Source organism: Ovis aries, chromosome 3 (genome assembly GCF_016772045.2).
Source record: "Ovis aries strain OAR_USU_Benz2616 breed Rambouillet chromosome 3, ARS-UI_Ramb_v3.0, whole genome shotgun sequence".
NCBI lineage: Eukaryota > Metazoa > Chordata > Mammalia > Artiodactyla > Bovidae > Ovis > Ovis aries.
Genome location: NC_056056.1, coordinates 140,513,202 through 140,526,138, shown reverse-complemented (window position 1 = coordinate 140,526,138; position 12,937 = coordinate 140,513,202). Strand labels below are relative to the sequence as shown.

The window sequence follows — 12,937 nt, the reverse complement described above, 5'->3', positions numbered from 1 at the left end:
CCAGCATCAGGGTCTTTTCAAATGAGTCAGCTCTTCAGTTTCAACTTCAACAACAGTCCTTCAATGAACACCCAGGACTGATATCTTCTAGGATGGACTGCTTGGATCTCCTTGCAGTCCAAGGGACTCTCAAGAGTCTTCTCCAACACCACAGTTCAAAAGCATCAATTGTTCTGCGCTCAGCTTTCTTTATAGTCCAACTCTTACATACATACATGACTACTGGAAAAACCACAGCCCTGACTAGATGGACCTTTGTTGACAAAGTAATGTCTCTGCTTTTGAATATGCTGTCTAGGTTGGTCATAACTTTTCTTCCAAGGAGTAAGCGTCTTTTAATTTCATGGCTGCAATCACCATCTGCAGTGATTTTGGAGCCAGGAAAATAAAGTCAGCCACTGTTTCCATTGTTTCCCCATCTATTTGCCATGAAGTGATGGGACCGGATGCCATGATCTTAGCTTTCTGAATGTTGAGCTTTAAGCCAACGTTTTCACTCTCCTCTTTCACTTTCATCAAGAGGCTTTTAGTTCTTCCTCACTTTCTGCCATAAAGGTGGTGGTATCTGCATATCTGAGGCTGAAGTTTCAGACAGCACAAAAGTACTTAACAACTAGCACATGTGCACAAACACATGAGTAACTCCCCACCCAAAGCAGATTTTAGGTATACCATAGGATTCAAGATGATAAATCTGTATGACTCTCATTAAGAACAGACTTTCATTATTTTTACAAACAAATCTGTAAAACTCCTGTATTACAAAGAATATCCACATATGGAAAGAATGATATCAGTAAAAAGTTTACAAAACTTAACCTATCAAATAGTTCTTCAAACAAAACTTACACAAGGATAAGTAAGTTACTTATTCTACATGGACATTATTTATTAAGATTCTGGTTTATCTGAAAATAAAAATGTTGAAGCAAGACACAAAATCTAGGACTCACACAGTAAACAGCCCTAGGATTTTTGTATCTTATTTTCTACTTTATATAGACATAGGAAAAGAAACACTAAAAGCTGTAACATACAGCTGTCTGTATACTCAATTGCTCAGTCATGTCTGACTCTTTGCGACCTCACAGACCTCACAGCCTGCCAGGCTCCTCTGTTCATGGGAATTTTCCATGCAAGAATAATGCAGTGGGATGCCATTTTCTTCTCCAGGGGATCCTCTCAACCCAGGGATCAAACCCACATCTCTTGCATCTCCCAAATTAGAAGACAGACTCTTTATCACTGCGCCACCTAGGAAGCCCACAACATATGGCTACTCCAAGAAAAAAGAAAAGGTCATGTTCAAGTAAAGTTCCAACCACAATTTCCTAAGATTCTCATTTATTTTCTAATAAGTATACATTATTTATGAGGTTTCTTACCCTTAAGATTCTTCAGGTTGAGCAGTCAGGTAACCAGCTTTCCATCAAACTTATCTGGAGAGGGAATTATGAAAATTAGTCCTATTTCACTTCACTTTTAACTTGGGCACAAAAGAAAGGAGACTAGGAAAGTACAAAGAACTACTTATTACAGAGGGCCACCAGTTGTGAGTATAATTTATTCAGAATGTAAAACATTTTAAGAGAATGACTATATGCCTGTAAATATGAAGACACACACAGGTCCTGCAGGCAAACAATAATGAAACTATTTTGTTCAGGGAGAGAGAAGCACAAGAAATCACATTTCAGCATATAGGAGAAAACCAACAGAAAACAAAGTAACAGAAAATTAGAGAAAAAAAAAAAAGCTATCCCAACAAACAGACTTAGTCTCATCACCTAATAAAGCAATGTAGAAAAAGATACACAAAAGATATTTAACCAGCCCATAAATTCAACAACTATTAGCATTTAAATTATTTCCTGAACTCCAAATTTTAAGAATCCTTAGCCAGTAATCACATCTTGCTTATTCCTCTTTCTCAACCAGCCCCACAGAACTCCCCACATTTCTAGTCTGCCTATATAATTCACTTAGTATCTAGTCTGCTAAGTCGCTTCAGTCGTGTCCGACTCTGTGTGACCCCATAGACGGCAGCCCACCAGGCTCCCCCATCCCTGGGATTCTCCAGGCAAGAACACTGGAGTGGGTTGCCATTTCCTTCTCCAGTGCATGAAAGTGAAAAGTGAAAGTGAAGTCGCTCAGTCGTGCCCGACTCTTAGCGACCCCATGGACTGCAGCCCACCAGGCTCCTCCATCCGTGGGATTTTCCAGGCGAGAGCACTGGAGTGGGGTGCCGTTGCCTTCTCCAGTATCTAGTCAGCACTCCCTATTTTCTAGGCACCACCAGGCCTTAAGCACTGACACACCTGATTAAAAAAAAAAAGTAACAGCATAGCAGGTGCTATAATGGCAGTAAGCAGGGGATATTACAAAAACACACAATAAGCACCATATCCTTGGAACATATGCCTTTGTAAAAAAGGCTTCTCAACTAGAACCATAAAGATTTAAAATGTATTTTTCTAACTCTCCTCCCCCCCACCAAATATTCTGTACCATTATAGCAATTCTATCTTTAAATTAAGGACTCAAAATCTGAATTGTCAAAGTAAACATGATAGTGAGGATCTTAAATTTCATAATAAGTGAATGATATACACAAATAGGTAAATTGATTTTCTGATTATTTTATACTTCCTCTGTGGAAGTGACAATTAGGCAAACATGAAAGATACACGGTACCTAATTCCACACAATAAAATTTTATCCCCCCAAAAAGCTTTTCAGACTAATGTCTGGACATATATAGGTGGAAAGAAGTATTTATTTTCTTTCTTGAAATTTTATAACATAGTACATTTTCATACAATTTATCTGAATATATTAATATCTAACTGAACATCATGAAATTAAAAAAATAACACACTAATTTTTCTCTATTCATGATCACAATAGTTACATATTTTTCCAGCATCAAATTTAGTTACAATACCAACCAACAGTAAAACTGAAATAGATATGAAACTCAGAAGACTTACAATCAATTTTTTTTCAACTTTTGCTTTATTGGATTCATTTACACACAGCTATGGTCTTTATGTTTACATCCCCTCAAAATTCATGTTGAAGCCCTAACCCCTAAGAGTAGACAGTACTGTTAATAAGTGGGGCGTATGGGACATGCTTAAGAGGGTGAATTCCTCATGAAAGGGATCACTGCTTTAGAAAAGAGGCTCTAAAAAGATCCCTAAGCCCTTCCTTCTCAGGGAAAATCTGAGACCTGGAAGAGGGCCCTCATCCAACCATGAAAGTACCCCGTTTTCCAACTTCTAGCCTCTGGAACTGTGTGAAATAAATCTGTTCTTTACAAGCCACCCAGTTTTGGTATTTTGTTACAGCAGCCCAAACACACTAAAACACATGCTCTGCTTTCAGTTACTAATGCACATTAGTCCCTGGAACAGCTTTCTAGTTCAGTTTTCAACAGGGTTATTTGCTTGCTTGTCAGTAGTTGATCAACAAGAGCAATTTCAAGGAATCTTTCCATATTCAATTCTTTCATCCTGCACCTATATACAAAAAAGTTTTGTTTTCTCAGCACCGTTTACTGATGAACAAACAACTCTATGTCTTGTTGTTTATCAGGTAAAATGAAAATAAAGAAGCTGAAGACATCCACATTTATAGGTTTTATATACAGGTTCCACTCAATCCAGGAAGTAAAAGTATGTCTTCAAAATGTCTCTAATATTCTTGCAGTGTCTCCAACAGCAAGCAAATGTCAAGAAGGTCCACTAATATGAATCATGTCACATCATACTATGCTATGATAACCAATAACCTAATTATTAGAACAAAACATTTTTTAAAAGTTAAAATGAATAAAAAATAAAAACATTTTCAAAAAAGCAAGCCATTTAATCCTCAGGCATAGATTAAAACATAGATTACACTGAAATAGGAGAAGTTTTTCAAATGTAATATAATTTTGGAAAATCAGAGTTCATGAAAACTGCTGTTACTCTGAAAGAGAAACTAATGTTCCTATTTCCTTCTACACTTAATGTAGCATAATCTCCTAGATAAAACCTGTACTGTTATACACGGCAGGATCATATATATGTTGAAAAAATGAGACATAATTGCCACTTTCAACTATAAAATAAGATGCAAGATGACATAACATTATAAAACAGATAATAAATGAAATAGGGAAGTTTTCATTCTATGTGAAATGCATTAAGTACATTCTATCTTGTTAACCTCACTGAATCAAACTATAAATTCTAGACAGAATGAATGGAGAAGCTAACTGAAAATTAAAAGCGAAACAGTAACAGGTAGTTTGGGGACGAGCCCCAAATCAGATATATTATCAAACTGGTAATGTGTTTATAATTCTTTCCCACTGAATTAATGCCCCAAAGTTAGGCTTTATGAAACCTGAAACCTATAAAGTGACCACTGTTACAGAGAGAAACAAAGACACAGACAGGGGAAGAGAGAAGGAAAGAGATATGCACCCTGGCACAAGCAACACTTACATGTGCTCTAAGAAAGCCTCCAGCTCTGCCTAAGCAGCAGGAAATGGGTCTCCTAATACTCAATAGTGAGAGAAATCTTTGTTTTTTCCTTTCTGTTCTTCATTCCCCATGAGCCAGTTCCCAAGCAATCCTGTGGTAGTGGCTACAAGAGCAGCAGCAGAGTCAGCGTAGGCCTAAAACTCTTAGGGAAAGGCACCATCCACAATGACTGCAGAAATTCTGGGTTAATCTCGTTGATTACTCTCCTGCCTTCTGGTCCTTTGGCTTCAGGTGTGATTGTGGAAAATACACAACACCTTGGTGCAAACAAAGACTTAGCTTTCTAGCCAGAGGACAGAAAGCTGTGTGTGTGTAGGGAGGGAAGGAGGTAGTCTCAGGGATCTAGAAAATACCAAGGAAATAATAGAGAGAGCCTGAGACAGTAATCTGTAAACTGTTCAAAATGTCCAAAAAAAAAAAGTCCAAAATAATTTCAGAACAACTTTATAAAGAGAACCAAAACATTTCAAATGCTCATCTATGTCTGCTTCATTGACTATGCTAAAGCCTTTGTGTGGATCACAACAAACTGGAAAATTCTTAGAGGTGGGACTACCAGACCATCTGACCTACCTCCTGCAAAACATGTATGCAGGTCAAGAAGCAACAGTTAGAACTGGACATGGAACAGATTGGTTCAAAACTGCAAAAGGAGTAAGTCACAGCTGCATATTATCACCCTGCTTATTTAACTTATATGCAGAGTACATCATGTGAAATGCTGGGCTGGATGAAGCATAAGCTAGAGTCAAGACTGCCGGGGGAGAAATATCAGCAACCTCAGATATGCAGATGACACCACCCTTATGGCAGAAAGTGAAGAGGAACTAAAGAGCCTCTTGAAAAAGGTAAAAGAGGACAGTGAAAAAGTTGGCTTAACACTCAACATTCAGAAAACTAAGATCATGGCATCTGGTCTCATCACTTCATGGCAAATAGATGGGGAAACAATGGAAACAGTGACAGACTTTATTTTGGGAGGCTCCAAAATCACTGCAGATGGGGACTGCAGCCACGAAATTAAAAGACGCTTGCTCTCTGTAAGAAAAACTGACAAATCTAGACAGTGTATTAAAAAGCAGAGACATTACTTTGCTGACAAAGGTCTGTATAGTCAAAGCTATGATTTTTCCAGTAGTCACATATGGATGTAAGAGTTTGACAAGAAAGAAGACTGAGCAACGCAGAACTGATGCTTTCAAACTGTGGTGACAGAGAAGACTCTTGAGAGTCCCTTGGACTGCAAGGAAATAAAACTAGTCAATCCTAAAGGAATATGCTGAATATGCATTGAAAAGACTTATGCTGAAGCTGCAATACTTTGGCCACCTGATGCAAAGACCAGACTCACTGGAAAAGATCCTGATGCTGGGAAAGAGAGAGGCAAGAGGAGAAGAGGACGACCGAGGATGAGATGGTTGGACAGCATCACCGACTCAAAGGACATTTGAGCAATGTCCATTGCTTCCCTGTCAAGTGTGCTGCAGTCTGTGCGGTCGCAAAGAGTTGCAGATGACTGAGGGACTGAACAGCAACAGCAAGGAGGAAAGACAATGCACAGAATCCAACGCCAAGAGACACTGGGTGAACTGTCTGACAAAGATTTAAAGCAGGCAATAAAAATGTTCCAGCAAGTAAAAGCAAATCCTCTTGAAACACATGGAAAGCTAGAAAATCACAGCCAAGAAACGCAAGATATAAAGTACCGCCAAATGGAAACATTAGAACTAAAAAATGCAGCAAGTGAAACAGAAAAAACACTGGACAGACTTAAAGAGCAGAACGAAAGTCAGTGGACTTAAAGACAAGAGCAATAGAAACTACCCAATCTGAAGAGCAGAAAAATATGGGGGGAAATATCATTAGTGTCTCAGAAACTATAAAAGCCAAGAGTCAATTTTGACTCTTGCAAGCTAGATCTATGCCTTTGGCCCCTTTTGTTATTATAATCACATATAATGGCCTGCCTCAGAGAGCCCTGCCCCCTCTGCCTGACCCTTAAACTAAAATGCCTTTGTTTAGCTCACAGGGAGATAAGCTAACCCTGCCCACTGGGAATGACCCCAAACAACAGCACACTCCCCTGCCTGAGGCACTGTAGAGAAGACTCTACAAATGGACATCACCAAATGGTTAGCACCAAAATCAGATGGATTGTATTCTCTGCAGGCAAAGATGGAGAAGCTCTATACAGTCAGCAAAAACAAGACCAGGAGCTGACTGTGGCTTAGATCATGAACTCCTTATTGCCACATTCAGCCCTAAATTGAAGAAAGTAGGGAAAACCATTAGACCATTCAGGTATGAAGGTGAAGTCGCTCAGTCATGTCCGACTCTTTGTGACCCCGTGGACTGTACTCTACCAGGCTCCTCCGTCCATGGAATTCTCCAGACACGAATAATGGAGTGGATTGCCATTTCCTTCTCCAGGGGATCTTCCCGACCCAGGGATCGAACCCAGGTATCCCGCATTGGAGGCAGACGCTTTAACCTCTGAGCCACCAGGGAAGTCTAAACCAAATCCCTTACAATTATACAGCAGAACTGAGAAATAGATTGAAGAGACTAGATCTCACAGAGTGTCTGATGAACTATGGATGGAGGTTCCTGACATTGTACAGGAGACAGGGAGCAAGACCATCACCAAGAAAAAGAAATGCAAAAAAGCAAAATGGCTGTCTAGGGAGGCCTTACAAATAGCTGTGAAAAGACAAGAGAAGCAAAAAGCAAAGGAGAAAAGGAAAGATATAAGCATCTGAATGGAGAGTTCCAAAGAATAACAAGGAGAGATAAGAAAGCCTTCCTCAGTGATCAGAGCAAAGAAACAGGAAAACAACAGAATGGGAAAGACTAGAGATCTCGTCAAGAGAATTAGAGATACCAAGGGAGCATTTTCATGCAAAGATGGGCTCAATAAAGGACAGAAATTGTATGGACCTAACAGAAGCATAAAACATTAAGAAGAGGTAGCAAGAATACACAGAAGAACTGTATAAAAAAGATCTTCACGATAATCAGGATGGTGTAATCACTCACCTAGAGCCAGACATCCTGGGATGTGAAGTCAAGTGGGCCTTAAGAAGCATCACTACAAACAAAGCAAGTGGAGGTGATGGAATTCCAGTTGAGCTATTTTAAATCCTAAAAGATCATGCTGAGAAAGTGCTGCACTCAGTAAGCCAACAAATTTGGAAAACTCAGCAGTGGCCACAGGACTGGAAAAGGTCCCATTTTCATTCCAATCCCTAAGAAAGGCAATGCCAAAGAATGCTCAAACTACCGCACAATTGCACTCATCTCACACTCTAGCAAAGTAATGCTCAAAATTCTCCAAGCCAGGCTTCAACAATACATGAATTGTGAACTTCCAGATGTTCAAGCTGGTTTAGAAAAGGCAGAGGAACCAGAGATCAAATTGCCAACATCTATTGGATCATCAAAGGAGCAAGAGAGTTCCAGAAAAACATCTATTTCTGCTTCATTGACTATGCCAAAGCCTTCGACTGTGAGGATCACAATAAACTGTGGAAAATTCTGAAAGAGATGGGAATACCAGACCACCTGACCTGCCTCTTGAGAAACTTGTATGCAGATCAGGAAGCAACACTTAGAACTGGACACAGAACAACAGACTGGTTCCAAATAGGAAAAGGAGTATGTCAAGGCTGTATATGGAGAAGGCAATGGCAACCCACTCCGGTACTCTTGCCTGGAAAATCCCATGGACGGAGGAGCCTGGTGGGCTGCAATCCATGGGGTCACTACAAGTCAGATACGACTGAGCAACTTCACTTTCACACAATGGAGGAGGAAATGGCAACCCACTCCAGTGTTCTTGCCTGGAGAATCCCAGGCACGGGGGAGCCTGGTGGGCTGCCGTCTATAGAGCTGCACAGAGTCAGACATGACTGAAGTGACTTAGCAGCAGCAGCAGTAAGGCTGTATATTGTCACCCTGATTATTTAACTTCTATGCAGAGTACATCATGAGAAACACTGGGCTGGAAGAAGCACAAGCTGGAATCAAGATTGCTGGGAGAAATATCAATAACCTCAGATATGCAGATGACACCACCCTTATGGGAGAATGTGAAGAACTAAAGAGCCTCTTGATAAAAGTGAAAGAGGAGAGTGAAAAAGTCGGCTTAAAGCTCAGCATTCAGAAAACTAAGATCATGGCATCTGGCTCCATCAGTTCATGGCAAATAGACTAAGAAACAGTGGAAAAAGAGGCAGACTTTATTTTGGGGGGCTCAAAAATCACTGCAGATAGTGACCGCAGCCAAGAAATAAAAAGACCCTTACTCCTTGGAAGAAAAGTTATAACCAACCTAGACAGCATGTTAAAAAGCAGAGACATTACTTTGCCAACAAAGGTCCGTCTAGTCAAGGCTATGGTTTTTCCAGTGGTCACGTATGGATGTGACAGTTGGACTATAAAGAAAGCTGAGCACTGAAAGAATTGATGCTTTTGAACTGCGGTGTTGGAGAAGACACTTGAGTCCCTTGGACAGCAAGGAGATCCAACCTGTCCATCTTAAAGGAAATCAGTTCTGAATGTTCATTGGAAGGACTGATGTTGAAGTTGAAACTTCAATAGTTTGGCCACCTGATGCAAAGAGCTGACTCATTTGAAAAGACCCTAATGCTGGGCAAGATTGAAGGCAGGAGAAGGGGGCGACAGGATGAGATGGCTGGATGGCATCACCGACTCAATGGACATGGGTTTAAGTAAACTCTGGTAGTTGGTGATGGACAGGGAGGTTTGGCGTGCTGCAGTGCATGGGGTAGCAAAGAGTAGGACATGTCTGAGTGACTGAACTGAACTGAACTGCCTGAGGCTTGCCATTGTAGGAGGTATTTACAAGAAAAGGACTTTCTACTTTTTTTCCACACCTCCTTCCCCACCCCCATCTCTGATCCATAAAAGAACCTGGCATCCAGACCCCAGACAAGATGGTTATTTTGAAACATTAATCTGTCACCTTCTCTGTCAGCTAGCTTGCTGAATAAAGTCATGTTTCTTGCCTCAACATCTAGTCCCTCAGATTCACTGGCCTCTCCTGCAGCAAGCAGAACAAACTTGGTAACAAATTTGGCAAGCCAGCCAGGAGCCTTGCTGCTCCTGGCTATCAGGCCCAGATCAGGGAATATGGAGACAAGGCCCTAAGCAGCTGCTGGGACCATTGACAAGTGTGACTTATTGTGTCTGTGAGAAACCTTATTTTTAATCCAACCTCTTTTGTAAATTGATGCATTTTACACTGCTGTACCTGACTCAGTCTGAAATCTTAAAATAAGAACTGATGCCTGTGTGTTTGTATGTGCTATTGTCTTTGGAAAACATTGTCATGATTGATCTGTAAAAGAGCCCCATTTTATTGGCTTGAACAAAAGTTAGTGCTTACAAACCAAGCAATTCTAAATACAAGAGAAATTAAGCTAAATAAATTTCAGGTTTATGTGAACTGAGAAATATTCACTATTAAATTAGTACCTGGAATTAATGTTAAACTTGGCTGATCTAACAGGCATGTCCTGAGTCACAGCATTAAATGGAATATTAAGTACAATACTTTCATTGTTCCTGAGTTTAATATAAGCTAAATAAGATTTCTTGTATCTGTTACAAATCTGTCAGCAAAGAAAATAACTCAATGTGAAGAAACTTCTGAGGAAATTAAGTGCAAATGAGAAGAGTTCAAAGTGTACTTTTAGAAATATATGTTACAGGATCTCTCCAGAAATTCTGTAACTTAAAAGCTAAAACTGGGCTAAAATAAGTGATGAAAGGTTTATGGAAAATGGACCCCCAAAAGGGTTTTATATGTGATCAGTGAGGATTAACTAAGTTTAAAACAAGTTTAATTGAGTAAATGAATCTTAAAGTAAGCTGGTGCAAAACTAAATTTGGCTTTTCTCTCTGCTAAAACAGTCAAATTTTCTGAAGATGTTAAGCTGACTTTAATAACAGATTATGTTTATTTACATTTTAAATAATCTATTCAGTTCAGTTACTCAGTTGTGTCTGACTCTTCGCAACCTCATGGCCTGCAGCATGCCAGGCTTCCCTGTACTTCCCCAACTCCCAGAGCTTGCTCAGACTCCTGTCCATCAAGTCAGTGATGCCATCCAACCATCTCCTCCTCTTTTGTCCCCTTCTCCTCCTGCCTTTAATCTTGCCCAGCATCCAGGTCTTTTCCAATGAGCCAGGTCTTCACATTAGGAGGCCGAAGTACTGGAGCTTCAGCTTTAGCATCAGTCCTTCCAATGAACATTCAGGACTGATTTCCTTTAGGACTGACTGGCTGGATCTCCTTGCAGACCAAGGGACTCTCAATCTTCTCCACACCACAGTTCAAAAGTATCAATTCTTCAGCACTCAGCTTTCTTTATGGTCCAACACTCACATCCATACGTGACTACCAGAAAAACCATAGCTTTGACTACTGGTAAAGCAATGTCTCTGCTTTTTAATACACTGTCTAGGTTTGTCATAGCTTTTCTTACAGGGAGCAAGAGTCTTTTAATTTCATGGCTGTAGTCCCCACCTGCAGTGATTTTGGAGTCCATGAAAATAGTCTCTCACTGTTTCCATGGTTTCCCCATCTATTTGCCATGAAGTGATGGAACCGGATGCCATGATTAGCTTTTTGAATAGTGAGTTTTAAATCCACTTTTTCACCCTCCTCTTTCACTTTCATCAAGAGGCTTTTAGTTCTTCTTCACTTTCTGCCATAAGGGTGTGTCATCTGCATATCTGAGGTTGTTGATATTTCTCCCTGTAGTCTTGATTCCTGTTTGTGCTTCATTCAGTCCAGCATTTCATATAAAAAAGCAAGATGACAACATATATACAGCCTTGATGCACTCCTTTCCCAATCTGAAACCAGTCTGTTGTTCCATGTCTGGTTCTAACTGTTTCTTCTTGCTCTGTATACAGGTTTCTTAAGAGGCAGGTATTCTCATCTCTTTAAGAATTTTCCACAGTTTGTTGTGATTCCAGAAAAACATCTACTTCTGTTTCACTGACTACACTAAAGCCTTTGACTGTGTGGATCACAACAAACTGAGGAAAATTCTTGAGGTACTTTCTATATTTGCCTTTGAAGTCTTTTATTGGCCCTTTGGCTAAGTTTCACCATGACCCATGGTCCCGTTGTATTTTAAAATGTATTCCTGGGGTGGCATGTTCCCTTGACAGGACTTCCTAAATCAAATTATAAAAAGTTCCTTTTACCTCTTGCTAGCTGAGGAGTGCTTCAAAGGTCCCTGAAGCACAAGGAGAGATGTTAAACTAATTAGGTTCACTTGGTATGTTAAAATGTAGGGAAGGTGTTATCAAATAATAAATTTTAAGTTATATGATAAATCTCTAGATATTCTAGAGATTACAGAGTTTCTAAGAATCTGATATGTCCTGGTAGAATATTATTAATCATATTTCTAGTTATTTCCTGAAAGTGTCATATGTCGTAACAGTAAGCAGGCTGCTTTGTCAATGGGATTGTAATCTGATGAAAACTGGGTCTTTTTTGAGTCTTTTGTAGACAGTTACAGTTAAAAATGTCTCCTTTTCGAGATTTATAAAAAAGACTCTGGATATATACATGTTGCTGACTTTCAGACCATAAAGCTGAACTGAGTAAGAAACTGAAGAATTCTAATGCAAAACCTAATGACTTCATAAAGCTGTTAACAAAAAAGATTAGCTACATAGGACTGAGTAAACAAGTTAATGTGGTTATAATTTTTATGGTTTCTATCTAAAAAGATTACTGGCTTAAATCTGTTCTTTCCAAGTGTAAGGAAAACTTTCTCCTTAAATTAATTATGACTTACAGTAACTTGGTAAATCATACTTTTGTGAGTAAAATTGAAATATTTATCTTTTTTGTCTCTACCTGGTTGATCCTGCCAGTAGCATATGCTTGTCTCACATATTAAGCCATCCATATCTAAGTACGCATGAATTGTGCAGTGAAACTGCAAATAGCTCATTAAATCAGTTATGGCTCCTTTGATCTCTCAATTATTGCAACTGCATTACAACTAGTTACACTAATCATTGTTTAAATGTGCTCCTTTTTTTCAAAATGTGCTTGTCTCCTTGCTGCACTATGCCACTGTCAATGTTACTAGCTGCATTACTTACATTCTAATTTATAAAACTTATCTCTTGCAATAACCAATGCACAAATCAGGCCTCCAACAAAACATCTATGGCTAAATATTTTGGGGAAATAAATGTAATAGTGTGAGTCTAGGTACTGGAAGAACAACAAGGGAAAATGTTTCCTGGATAATATTAATAGAGTAAAGAATTTTAATTATTGATGGGGCCTAGTCCAAAATTTAACACCTAGAGTGACACAGTAAAAATTTTCACCTGATTTGGGATGA

General features: G+C 39.4%; 1 protein-coding gene across 2 annotated transcripts in view; it reads right to left on the bottom strand.

The window, feature by feature from the left end:
- Window positions 1-12,937, bottom strand: part of SCAF11 (SR-related CTD associated factor 11) — a 91,909-nt gene that overhangs the window by 56,756 nt on the left and 22,216 nt on the right. For both annotated transcript variants that reach the window (XM_027967426.3, XM_027967427.3), the window contains exon 2: window positions 1,386-1,439. The gene's annotated coding sequence lies outside the window, so the exon portion shown is untranslated. The remainder of the gene's footprint in view (window positions 1-1,385; window positions 1,440-12,937) is intronic.